This window comes from Chironomus tepperi, unplaced genomic scaffold, assembly GCF_022539635.2.
Source record: "Chironomus tepperi strain 1889 unplaced genomic scaffold, CSIRO-AGI_Ctep_v1 contig_16, whole genome shotgun sequence".
NCBI classification, from domain to species: Eukaryota; Metazoa; Arthropoda; class Insecta; order Diptera; family Chironomidae; genus Chironomus; species Chironomus tepperi.
The window spans coordinates 76,929-91,078 of NW_027226138.1; the positions used below are offsets into that span (position 1 = coordinate 76,929).

The window sequence follows — 14,150 nt, forward strand, 5'->3', positions numbered from 1 at the left end:
AATATCCCGAGTGACACATTATAATGATGACGATTTTCCATTTTAGGACAGTCAATGACATCATCAAGCCATTTTAGCTTCACTTCCTTGTACAGTGGCTTAATTGGAAGTATTTCCTCTAGTAAATAAAAGGTCAAGCCATCACAATAAATGCATTTACAAGCATCCTCATCATGATGAATCACTCGGGATATTCTTGGTACATAGCATAACAGCATATTTCAATTGAAAAATTTCCTTGACAATTTTGGAGCGTTGAATTTCTGCTTCGTGGATGATTCATTTTGCAGACATTTTGGATGGAATTTTCTGACCATTTCTGTCAAATTTTTCATCCATATTAAAACAATACTAACTGGAAATAAGGTGAGTCAGTCATAAATAACATAGTATGTGCATCAGAATGTTGTTTTATAAAGTCATGATTCATTCTGGAAACCTTGAAATTTTCTGAAAATCCTTATTAAGTTTAAAGCTTTGACATTGAAGAATGATCTGTCTGAAGCTGACAAGTTTAACTAGGGTACACGTAATGGTTCCTTAGCAACCCACGAAAGATTAGTGATGAATTTAGATGAACTCGATCGTTTAATTCTGACGTTCATACAGATAAATTAAGGATACCCAAACAATAAACGGAAATAAAATTTCCAAGAAATTACCTTTTTTGGATGTATTTATAACAAAAGAATGCTATGGGGCATACACTTATTATGTAACATGTATTGATTTTGGGGAAGGAAGGTTGGTTTGGGATTTTGTTAAGGATTAAGCAATCAAAAGGGGATTTTGGCTACGGAATGGAAAAGGGAATCAAAAAGTAGATTTTCTCGTTACGTAACAAGTGAACGACCCCAAAAGGTAGTCGTAAGACGTAAACTTGCCATTTTTGACCATTTATTATCACCATTGTTACCTCCATAAAGTCACAAAGCCTTGAATACTCAAAGAAAAAAAATGTGTGCCTTATCTAAAAATAATCAAAAGCATCCCACGTCAATGATAAAGACACCAAATCTCATATTTACTGTATTTATTGCTAAATCACACCGTTTTCATTCAGTCTCTCCCCCCTCAAAAAAACAACAACCCTAAATCAAGAGATCAAAGTTGAATAAACAATATCAAATGTTAGCAAAAGCTTACCAAAATATCCGTATTTTCCTTTTGTTTCTCTTTAGGCTCCTTCCTTTGAATTTTAACGCATCTGTAAATAAAAGAGAAAAATCAGAATAAGAATCACTTGATGTCAATTTTCCGGCTTTCGTATTTTTGTCCTCGTTGATATAAATTTGATTTGAAATTTAATTACCGTTCTTAGCTTATTTTTTTATCACTAACTGTGCTTTTTTTGTGTATGTATGTATGTATGTGTAAATTATGTTATTTTTTATATAAGTCTTTCCTAGCGATAAGCCATGAAGATAATTTGAATTTTAATTTCTTATCCATGAAAATGTCTCTTTCATTCTTTATTGGCTCTTCCTCTGTCTGTTGTGTTACAAGAGGGAATTATGTGGATTAATGAGCTATTCAAAAGGGAGGAAAAATTAAGCGGCTTTAACATTCTCTTTCTTTTATTTCTTTATTTTCATTATTCTCAATATGCGCAATTATGGATTTTTATCAAGCATATCTGCTAAAGATGTTTTTATCTCTGCTTTACTGAGCTTTTTTTTTTTTGTTTCTGTAAAGGATCTCAACAGAAAAAAAATATATATCTCTTTATGCACGTTGCGAAGAGCCCTTACATCAAATATCTTTTGTTCACGTGTTTATTAGTACCCTTGGATACGTGCCATGACAATACAATGAAAATTCTTGATCCTTTTTCTTGGAAAAAGTAAATGAAAAAGCTTCTTGATATTATATTAAACAGTTGTCTCCGTAACTTTATATTGTCTTTTTTCAAATGTCCATTTTACTTTATTGAAGTAAGAAGCGGAAGATAATGAGTAATAATGAAGATTCAAGGTATGTAAAAAATGTCCAGACATCTTAAAATATGAGAATAATTTTATTGTAGGTGTTTGAAGCATGAGAAACTGTAATGAATGAAATAATTGTATCTACAAAGGAGAAAGAACTTTTTCGAACCATTCATTGTAAAATTTTGTATTTTTTGATATATTTTAAGGTTTGATTATTTTATTATTAGGATACTTATTCAATGTAGGTGTTAGTCATGAGTTCGAGGTTATAAAAATTAGGCAGCTAAGTATTTTCAGTTATTTAATTCAGACGCTTGGCAGACGCTAATTTAGAAGAAATGTTTGAGGGACATTCAAGCTAATTTGTCTATTTTGAGAGCATTTTAGGAACACCCAACATCCCAATTTAATCGCAACGTCAATGCTACTTCGCCGTATTTAAGTTAAAGTGGAAGGTGTCCTGACAACATCGTGACAGCAGACTTCGGCCCACATTGTGCTGCTCGGGGTCATTTCTATTTTGTGCAAATTTTAAATACCTACGATAATTAATTGTTTGAGAATTTGGAATTAGTATGCACAATTTTGCACCAACTATTGAGAGGTCATGGATCACACACAACTGATCTGTACGACCAGTGAAGTTAGTAAGTAAGTAAGTATTGGATTTAACATCTGAAGTGGACCTACTCGACTCTCTCCCAACTCTCACCATTAGTTAGATTCTAGCCTAGTGACAATTCTGCGTAAGAATAAAGCTCAAAAAAGCCTTTTCAAAGCATTCAGTTTTCTCAAAAATAGCAAATTATTCATCATTAACAGGTTAAAAATAAATTCTTTTAGAAAAGCTTTCAGAAAATGAATGAATATTTGAATGAAATAATTCATCAGAATTAGAAGTCAAAAGTTGTAACTTCACCTGGTTTATACAACAACAAAAACTATATAAAACGTGTTTTTCGTACATTTTTCAAAAGCATTTATTAGTAAGGATCAAAATGTCCCCAACAACATGAGTGGACACAGAAAATTTTATTAGGAGAGTCTCGACCGCATATTAAAATGTTACAAAGCCAACGATTTTCCAGTGCTTGAAGTTACAATCGACTCAAATTTCGTGTGGAGTCGAGTCGACTTGAGTTGACTTTTCCATACAAAATCCGAGCTTTCGAAGGGAGAAGCTCTCAATGCCTCCCAGCTATGCCTCCAACTCTCAACATTCAACACAAAAACTTTATTTTAGTAATAAAAAAAAGCCTAAGAAATATCATTTTTCAATATTTTCATCACAATAAAGTCAAAAGGTAATTTCCGTGAAAAATCCGTAAAGTTTTTCAGTTCTTCCTTTAAAAGGAAAAAAGAGAAAGTAAAAATAGACAGAAAACGATTCATACATTGTGATTAATGTTGTAAACAAGTGTGAAGAAAAAGTTGTTCATGCGAACTTAAACTGATAAAAGAACTAAAGTTAGACTTGCTTCTAAGCAAAATTAAATAAAAGTTTTCTTCTCTCTTTTTCTCTCACTTTATGTTTCACTTAATAAATTATACATAATATTTTGCTCTGATTATGCTTTTAGCTCTTACAAACACTACAAAGAGTGGGGAGATACATTTGTTCCGAAAAAAAAAGAATTTATATTCATATATAGAGCTTTTACTACATTCATAATATGATGATAATTTTACATTTTTTTTTTATATTCACAGTATGAAATATTACGTTGCTTTTCACCAGAAAAAAGAAGCTTGCATACTTTTTCGCTATTGTTTTTCCACCATAAATATGTGACGCATAGAATGTACAAATGTGAAAATTTATCATATTCACTCCGTGCTACACGTGACATTGGTTGAAATAGTGAGCATAAAAATCCTTCCAGCCAAGGCAAGTGTTTTAAACTCTTCAACTGCTTTGAATTATTGCTTCCTGATTTGAAATTCTACGAAATTTGTTTGTTTACATTTTATGCTGTAAAAACATGATAAGCTGTGCTATAAAAATATATTTTCATGCTGTTGCTGAAACTTCATGAGTATAGCCTGCGGCGTATTATACTTCAGAAATTTTCTTGTAACCGAAATTATTAAAATGGTCCACTTTTCACCCTTCAAATAGCTTTAAGCTTGTTGACAATGTTTTGATGACTTTTTTTTCTGATGTTTTGTGGAGTAAGTGAATTTTAATGTACCTCCTGTACATGCTAAATTCCTTTTTATCCTAAATAATGTGCTGTGCGAATGAATAATCCCTTAGGATGTCATAAAGTCATGCCAAAAAATGTCGCTTTTTGCTTCAAGCTATGATTTACTTTCAATTTATTTTTTTTATGTTAGTAATGTGCCAGTTTCTTTGAGTTTTTCTTATGGAAGTGCTGGACAGAGAGGAAATGACTGCTTTATTGCAGAGATAGAAATTAATTGTTAGTCCAAGAATGCGATTAAGTGGTGCATTTGGCTAACAATCCGAATAGCACAAATTAGTTTATAGACCAAAAGTCCCTTTTTGACTGATTTGTATCTAGCATCGTGCTTGAGTCAATTCACCCTTATTCCAGTTTTAGGATGATTTGGACAAGCAATCGTCACGACTTCCAATATGTACATAATAGATATAATGGCATCATTGTGAACTTGATGCTCGTATAGATTTGATGCATTAGTCCCAAGTGGAACTAGACGTCCCTGCGACTAATCGTAATCTGTTCTACTCGAAACAAATGCATCTACACAACCATCAAGTATATCTAAAATACTGTATGATTTTTTTAATAATCTCCAGGATATAACTTTATCTTAAATCTATCCCAAGCGTGTAACTTGACATAATGCCTAATTAATAACTAGACCAACGGTCAATTAATGACATTTTCTTTGGAACATTCCGGAAAAACATCCAATTAGTCAGCCGTAGGTCTGGTTTTTAATTAGATATTACGTCAAGTTGTCCAATCGGATAAACGGAAGCATTAAAGCTTTTATTAAAGCATTGAATATAAATTTGCAATAAAATATACAAGAATAAATCTACACATGCGGTGTGAATACTTGCAAAAAAAAGGCTAAGTGGCATTTTGTAGTAGCTTTTTATTGCAAGCGTTCGTATTTGAATGAAAGTAGGATTTATGGCTTATTGTATAGAGCAAAAAAAAAGCTATATATCTATAGACACAGATTTTGAATTTCCATATATTATTTTTTACTCGTTTTTCTATGACAATATTGAAATCGATAAAGATATAACCATGGACAACATACAGTGTCGTATATATGTGTGTATGTATAAATCTATTAAACAGATAGACATAGATTTAAATATTTTAAGCGGAAAGCTATAAAAAAAATTAAATTATTTTCATGTATTTCATTTCATGAGCGATCACAAAGATCCAGCATGGTATGAATGGAGTCTAAAACTCATAAAAAGTCTTTGAATAGAAATTATTGGGCTTTAAAAAAGTTTGCAAAAAAAATAAGAAAATTTCAAAGAAAAAATTTAATTTATTTCCGTTCTTGACTTCTTGTTCTGCATCATTTTTCGCTCAAACGCCCAAATTTTTGCCAAACTCAATAATACTACTTTTCGGATATCCAACTTATCATGGATCATGGAGCTTTAATGACCAACCTTCTTTACGCTTCATAGCAATGTAAATCATTCTTCATGCAAACGTGAAATTTAATTACATGAAATATTCATCTTTTCTTCATTTTTATTTTGTGGATAATTTTCGGGCGTTGGAAGTTTGGTGCTGCTTTGAATTTGACTGCTGGTCATGTTCACAGATGCAGCAGTGCATACCACAAAATCCAACAAAAATTAAGGATTATTTTAAAAAGATGCCGTGAGACTTTTCAGGAACTAAGAAGCATAACCCCAAAAAATGCGCTTTAGCCACCACCACCTAATAATGTACAACTTTTCCAATTTTTTTCGCTCCGCTCATTTTATTTTTTGGTAATGGATGAAAGAAAAATAAGAAGAAAATTTTCAATTTCGGTTATGATACAAACATTCTGCTTAGCAGCCTGTAAAATATCATCAAATGAGACAAACTCGACCTTTGCTTGTGAAATAAACGACCTGCTCTACCTGTCGAGTGTTGCTTTTATAAAAATTTGTTTCCATCATCTTTCATGTTATAATATACACAAGAAATGATGTAAATTATTATACTTGTGTCATGTGAAATTACACTAAAAATTGCTCACGACACTTCTTATTCTATGCTTTATCCTTCTCTAAGTAATGTACTCTATGTGCGCATCAGGATACCTTTAATAATATTGGAGAGAAAATGAACAGACACACGAGCACATTATGTAAATGTTTGGCTTTGATCACATGAGAATTTGTTTATGCGATTTTTTTTTACTTCTTCTAGATATACAGCATATATGAAATTTATTATTCGACAATATAATATTTTTCACTCCTATCGTAACATATTTTGCTTTCATCATGGAATTTTTGAGTGAAATAGAATAACAAGAGCAAAAGAGTACAGTAAAATATTTTAACATTATATCAAGCTCGACTGCTCAACTGAGTGTAGTATGTAAAATGCCATAAATTCATCAGGCGCTGCCAGGCTGCACAATGAATATCAACAGTAATAAATCATTTTTCATCCAACTCTGACTTTCATCATATGCAAAAAAAAAAGCTTCTTCAGTGCTTTTCCAACCAGAAATAAAAATATTTAAGAAAATTGTCATCTTCCGATACAAAACAAACAGTAAATGCTTTCCTTCTAGGTTCCTTTATATCTTTCTTGAGAAAATAAATACATTATAGACGTGCCAATGTCTACATAAATATATCTTTGAGTTATGATTATGATTGTGTTTGCTATCAAATAACGACAATATTTCCTGTTTATATTTCTCCCTTGGCTGCATACAAGGGTCTATTGAGTACTCATATTAAGAATTGTATCATATACGTTTCCACGAACCAGTTGAGCTTATAGGAATGTGGTGAGGAAGTTATGGATTCTTTGGAAAAATAGAAAATTGTTGAGCATTTTTTGGTTCCACTTTGAGTTTATTTACTTCAATTGGATTGGTTAAGGATAGTTGCCTTTTGATGTCTATCGTAACTAGGGCCATGATTATTGATACTTTGTGACATTATTTGAGGAAATAATTGAGTGAACTGAAGCGTAAATAGTACTAGTCCTATTATTATAGATTCTAACGTGATTCAACGTCATTCCTATGGTTGTTATACTTAACAGTAGTATAAATTCAAATCGAGTTGAGGATACTGTAGCGAAAAGCACAAGACAGTAAGCGCAAGTGGCAGTCACGTCAATCTTGCACCGAATTTTCGATCATTCAACCGGTTAGTGCCATTCAGATCACCTTTCAACTGAAAACCCCTTCAATCCTGCTCTATACCCTTCCAATATTTATTTTACATTATCTAATTCCAACAACATCAACCACGTGTACATTATAAAACCACACGAGTCAATGCCATGCAATTAGTGTAATTGACCCATCATTCACTTATGTCAATCAATCCAATAATCAAGACAAAATGAAGCTCCAACTCCATCAGATTCTAAAATACTGCGTCTAAAAATCTCAACAATTCTGACTGTATTCACATACCAAGAGTTGTTGATGTATGATATAAAAAAATGAATAAAAAGGAATCAAAAACATCACTGACTAAGTATTTTTGACGTCTCATTTTTTTGCTTTGCTTCTTACTCGAATGACTTTTATGATTCTCATGATTTTATTATGTCTTTCATTCTTTCATTACCGCCACCAAAGGCTTCCACAAACTAATAAATGTTTGCCATAAAGAACAAGCACAAAAAAAGGAATCCATACACCTTGACCATTTTCTTATGCTTATGCCATCAGTTTCTAATATAAATGTGAAAATTGTAAGTCATCAACAAATCGTAAAGATCATGATAGCGTGGGATGGAATGGAATAAAAAAAAGAGAGCAATAAGCGAAAATTCTGAAGGACTGCTAGTTATTAATTGAATCTGAATGACTTGCATCATCTTGATATTTTGTTTTCCTCACTTTTTTTTTCCTTCCTTCGTAGAAATTTCCCATCATTCTTCATCCGTCTTTAACGGTATAAAAAAGTTATCAAAAATGTATAGCAGCAACGTAGCTTTAAATTAAAAATATGGCAGCTAATTATATTTTTTTGGTATTTCCGAGATTAAATTTCAATGTCTGAAAGTGAATGTGCTTTTTATCCTCATTTTTCATGAAATATTTATAATATGTTCAGGCATTTTTCAATAGTAAGTTCTCGGAAACATACTCTGTAATAAGAACGCAGTAGCTTTACAGTCGAAATTATTTCAAAGTATCTATAGTGACTGTTCTGAATTAGAACGAATTAAATTATGGCATCCAGAAATCCTGTTTCTGTGAATTATTGAATGTGGCTTCAAGCATACACATTAAAAATGGTGACCATATGAATGTGTGCCTATTTCGAAATCTATAGAGCAATTCATGGTCGAATTTTGTCATACAGGATGTAATATTCAACGTCGTAATCAGCAACACAGACAGTTTCAATGTGAAAATAGCACGCAAAATGCTGCATGTAAATGTTTAGCATTCCACTAGAGAAGGAAAGTCCATTGTTGTTTGTCATCTAAATTTCCTGGAATTTTATCCATTTCAAAATGTTTTTGGTTTACGTGACATGATCAGTATCCATTTCATTCTGTGTCTGAATGTTGGTTTTCACATTAAATTTAATAAATTGATGATTCAATCAAATGACTTTTTTGTCAATTTTATTGATAGATTATGCCTTGTTTTATTTAAAGTTTGGACACAGACTAGCAGACAGAACCGCATCATTTTTATAATGTGGCTGATATGATAATACGGATCATAGTGGACAGGCTTCGATGGATTGAACATACTTATAGAAGATCTGCAGAAGCTCATTTAAAGAAGGTCTGACTTTGTAGATTATATTCAAAAGAGACTGATGATAGAGGCAATATTGGAAATTGGCAAACGGAAGCCATCAATAGAGACAGCCTAAGGCAAGACATCTAGCACTATCACCATCTGCATGTTCAAGGATATAAGCAAATCAGAAAGTAGACTCTTAACGAACAGAATAAATTAAAAATGCTCCCCTAGTTGTGCATCGCCATATAAAGCTACAAATTCGCAACTCATTATTTCAAAAACCTCTAACCAATTAATTCCAACAACCATTAATTAGGTTAAAATTTTCATAGTGTATTCATTAAAAATTCGAGAATTGTTGATGCATAAAAGTATACTACATTTGCCTGTAGCATCAATGGTTATCAAATAATCTTAAAACATTTCGAGCAGATGTGTAAACTCAAAAAATCAGATTTTAATTTGCAGTTAGAACCTTTAAATAGGCGGGGAGGATATCTAACAGTAAACAATCTCTCTTTCTCTTGTTTTTTAATTAAATTAAACGAATATAATAGTAACAAAAAGCCACCTACAAAACATAGACCAACCACATCATATAAAGCATTTTAATCTTCCCTTATATCTTCATCACCTTTTTTTCAATATAATAATGTAGGATGTGTGTGCTGTATTTTGTATTTTTGTGTATGTTTACAACAAAATAGAAGAGATGAAGATGAAAAGTAGAAGAATGAAGAAAAAGAAGGAAAGGAAGCATTGAGGGGCAATAAAATAGATTAAATGATTAGAACAAATGCAATGTGTGGCTTAAAAATTGCCAGACACATACGATATTTATATTAAAAACACTCGCTCTCGTAGTCATCCCTAAGAGAACATATGTGTTGTGTATGTGTATACTTATGTATGTTTTATCGTACACGGGCCATCATAAAATATATCAAAGCACCATAAGAGTAAGTCGTTTGTTCTAGCTTTAGCTTTTTTAGGGCAACTTTCAGCACGAGAACATAAAATACTGCCATACACACATTTCCTTTTATTTCCTCTTCATACATACTCATGTATTTTTTTCATTCATAATATATATCTAAAAAATTTATTTCGCAAACCTCTATATTGCTCCACCATCATTTCTTTTTAAACCATAGACTGCACTGTTAATGAAAAAAACGGTGCATTTTTTGCACATTCATAATGTTAGAGTAGCAGGAAAAAATGACAAAATGTTATTCATTAATTAAGAAGTTTGCATGAGTGAATACGAGGAATAAATATCTCGAAATTGCAGGAGAGGTTCTAGTTAAATTAAGATGGTGTGTGCCAAAATATTTTATGGTGACCAAATTTTTTATTTATCAGGCATGGCAAACTTATAAACGCGGTTATTGTTGTTTACTGTTGAATATTTATAGGGAAGTATTCAGTAATCGACTACTGGAGCACTCGTAGAGCAACACGGATATTACAACAGATAAACGATCGCATTGCCTATTCGTTTTGATGAACAGTAGCATTCTTCCTACTTTTGGCCCCAACTCCCTTCCTATTGTAGAACACGCTCCTGACATGTTCAAATCAGATATGCGATAAGACTGAAGCAAACTTAGAACCTTACCATTGCTGGATAGGTCACACACTTCGAAAACTAGTTGTAGCTGGGGGTGAGACACAATTGCTCTACTGCCCAACTTGAATCCACAAGGGAAAAGACGTCCTGGTGCTCCAAGAGCAACATGGCGTAGGACGGTAATGAAGGAATGCCAGTTAGATGCCAAAACTGAGAATTTGTACAAGCTCTGTGATACCGCCAGCAACAGAGTCAGATGAAAGAATTGCAACATAGGCTTCAAGTCGGAGCATGGTTCCAGAAGTAAGTAAACTTAGAACCTAATGTCCGCTTAGTATTGACATCTTATAAAATACAAAATCACAAAACTATACCAAAACACCATCGGCACACACTAAGCAATAACTGTGCAGTTTTAATCTCAATTTGCAAAAGTCTCCGTACAGATGTAGATTCTGTTCGTTATGTATACACAGTTAATGGCGACAAAACAATTTTTACAATGAATCCTTATGGAATATAATACTTCTTCCTTTTATTTCACACACATACACATATGTACGTGCGAGTGACTGCAATGTTGACGGTAAACAAAGATTCTCACACAATCATTTTTAATTAAACCTATTTTAGTAGAGCAAAGTATACTGGCTGGTAATAGAAAATAGAAGCATTTTTCTTTTCTTGATGTCCTTTTAGTGCAATTTTTGCTTCCTAAATGAATGTGTGGTGATAAAAAGAGAGGAAAAAAAAGGTAGGAAAATCGTTATGTTGCTGCTGTTGCTGTTTACACAATCAACAGCACCGGAAGGAAATGATTTTTTTTTCTTTTTGCTCCTTCATATACATTCATTGTCTCATTCAGATGACCATCATAGGGAAATAAAACAGAAAATTGTGTCAAAGATGTGATAGAAACAACGCCCACAAGACGTGCGTTTTAATCCCTGATTTATGTCATTTGTGCAAGATACATAAAAAGTTTATTTTCATTGTGCCAAATATCCTCTGATTTTACCTCATGACTCCTCTTTCGCCCATCATGCTCTATGTCTAATATCGTCTAGCATCTGTGTAGTATTCGTACACTTGCCACATGCACCAAAAAATTGCCTCTCCGATTTTTCACATTTCACTTCGCTTCCAACCAAAAAATTCAGTTAAATTTTTTTACAATACAATAACTGCAAACGCCACAAGAAATCAATTCACAAATTATTGAAAATCTAGTAAGTTGGAAGCGATCCAAAGAATAGTGGATGCCATTAAGCATATAAAAAAAACTGGAACTAGATGCAATATTATAATGCCATGGAAGTTCCTCATGAAAAAAAAAAACTTTCAAGTCTCTCGCAACTGTCGAGTTGCAGTTTTGTTCTTATTTTCCCCAAGTCATTTTATTAAGAGAGAAAATAAAGTTTTGTGGCGGCTTCTGTCTCACTGAACAACAACAAAGTTTCCAATGTGATGCAAAAGCAGAAGCAGGAGAGGAATAAAAAAACGGAAATAATTTTTAATTGCAATTTATTTTAAAAGCAAACAATCATTGCAGAATCTAATTAATATATCTGGAGTGCACTGTTTATTTTGCTATAGAGTTTCATGATACCTTTTGGTTGTTGATAACAGAGTTGGAATTGAAATAATTATTTAATTGGATTTGAAATGGAGGTTAAAGCTGACAAGTGAATCAGCAGCAAAATAAATGGAAATTACAAAATTGCTGACTCAATGGATGACTCATGACTGTAAAAAATTGAAAAGCTTATTGCACTTTCAAAATGGAGATCAACACTGCTTCACAGAGAGAGTTTTAATTAAAATTATGGAAACTTGTTTATGTAATTCGTAATGAATGTTTAGGAACTCAATTACATTGTGCTTTAAATTATTGATTCGTCTTTTATAGATACTATGAATATTTTGTCATGTCAACAGTTTGTTACGTAAATTATTCAGTAGAAAAGTTAAAGTTTTCTGGCAATCGAAGCTAAATTGAAAAATATTGTGTTTCCTTCAAATTTTCTTTGATACCTTCCAACCTTTCCTCCTACTGATCGGTGTAAATATTGAAATGTTGCTGAGGAGGTGCCAGTATGCACACTTAGAAGCAAGGGACAGACCTTTTGTGAAAACAATCGAATTCGTGTGGCAACATTTGAGTACATATGGGATGACTAGGCTTGAATCAACAATAATTTTTGAATTTGTACTGGTGTATAAATAACCAAAACGGCAGTTCGGAGTACTGAGTAATGAATGGTTACACACTAAAGAGCTAGGACTTGATCATCATGATTTTTTTCAGTAATTCAATAATTTATTATTTTTTATTGAAAGAGAAGAGTTTAACAAGAAAAAAAGAATAAGAATGATCCTACATATTTACATTGTTCGGTTTAGGATAATGTTTATCATCTACACTAAAAAAAGTCGTTCGAAATTGAAATAAAGAAGTTTCCAGACATATAAAAGCCATACGGAGGCTTCCATTTGGACTTAATAAATGAAAAGTTCATTAAACTTTGTCCTTATAAACTAAGTGTTGGTTCCTTCTTCATTTGTGGTGCTAGTGAAGGTATTCATTAAAACTCTTAGAAAATTGAATTCATTAATTAAATGTTGCATAGAAGAAAGTGACAAATCAACAGTGCTTCACACAAATTATGGATGAGCCATGCTCATAAGTATGCAAATGGCCCATCACCATCAACAATTTATTTTAATCACTAGACAACTCTGTGATATTCCATGAAAAATTCTTCCACATTTTACTCAACAATTTTTTGCATCAATAATCACTTTTGTATGCACATCAAGCATCAACATACTGCTAAAAGATGCTCATAAAAGTCTGCAGCTTGCACCAGAAAAAGAGGAAATATTGAAATACAAAAAAAATTGTAGGAGGAGATAGACATGCGCTGCATTTTAATTAGTACTTAATTATTTTATAAAATTCAATAATATAAATACCCTCTCACTCATAAACACTCAAAAATATATGCAGTGCTTCCAATTAATTGTGTATATTTTTTTAATTACCTCAACAGCACTTTCATAATTGCTTAATCAATAATATGATGGGAAATATATATATAAATATATTTTAAAAACTTCTCTTTGTCACTTTATCGTCATGTGCTTGAATATGTGCATCAATCATTCGAATGACTCATGCTGTGTGGCTTTTTCTACAAATAATATAAAGCGAGAGTCAAAACTTTGGCATATAACCACCACTGAATGTCATAAACATAAACTTTTGGGAATATGGCTTATTTCAGAGGTTCTGTTATGAAAAATGGTCGTATACAGAACACACAAAAAAAAAGAATTTTATTAAAATATTAAAAATTTCATTCATCATACCGATGGATGGAAGGAGGAACAACAACAAAAAGTGCATCAAAAATTCCATACATTGTGAATGATAGGACAGAAAACTTTTCAAAATTGCATCAATAATTCTGTGAATGTGATTTTAATGGAGAAAAAAAAAATTGTAATTAAATCAAAAGCCATCAATTTTTAAGCCTTATGCATACAGAATATTTCTCTGACACTAAATTGCACGAATACAATTGTAAATTTATTTATTTTTTTGTAGAGCTCAACGTTCACTTCAATCATGCGGACATGTAGATTTATTAACTTCATTTGTCTGATTCATTTTCATTTTGATTCCCCTATTCTGAAAATTTTTTGAAATCTCTCGATTATTGCTCTTT

At 32.1% G+C, this 14,150-nt stretch overlaps 1 protein-coding gene across 5 annotated transcripts in view; it reads right to left on the reverse strand.

The window, feature by feature from the left end:
• Positions 1-14,150, reverse strand: part of LOC139092789 (connectin-like) — an 82,989-nt gene that overhangs the window by 35,739 nt on the left and 33,100 nt on the right. For 4 of the 5 annotated variants that reach the window (XM_070643339.1, XM_070643324.1, XM_070643346.1 and 1 more), the window contains exon 3: positions 1,147-1,207. The gene's annotated coding sequence lies outside the window, so the exon portion shown is untranslated. Of the gene's footprint in view, positions 1-1,146; positions 1,208-1,312; positions 1,355-14,150 lie in introns of those variants that run through there. The other variant, XM_070643355.1, reaches the window with a different exon arrangement.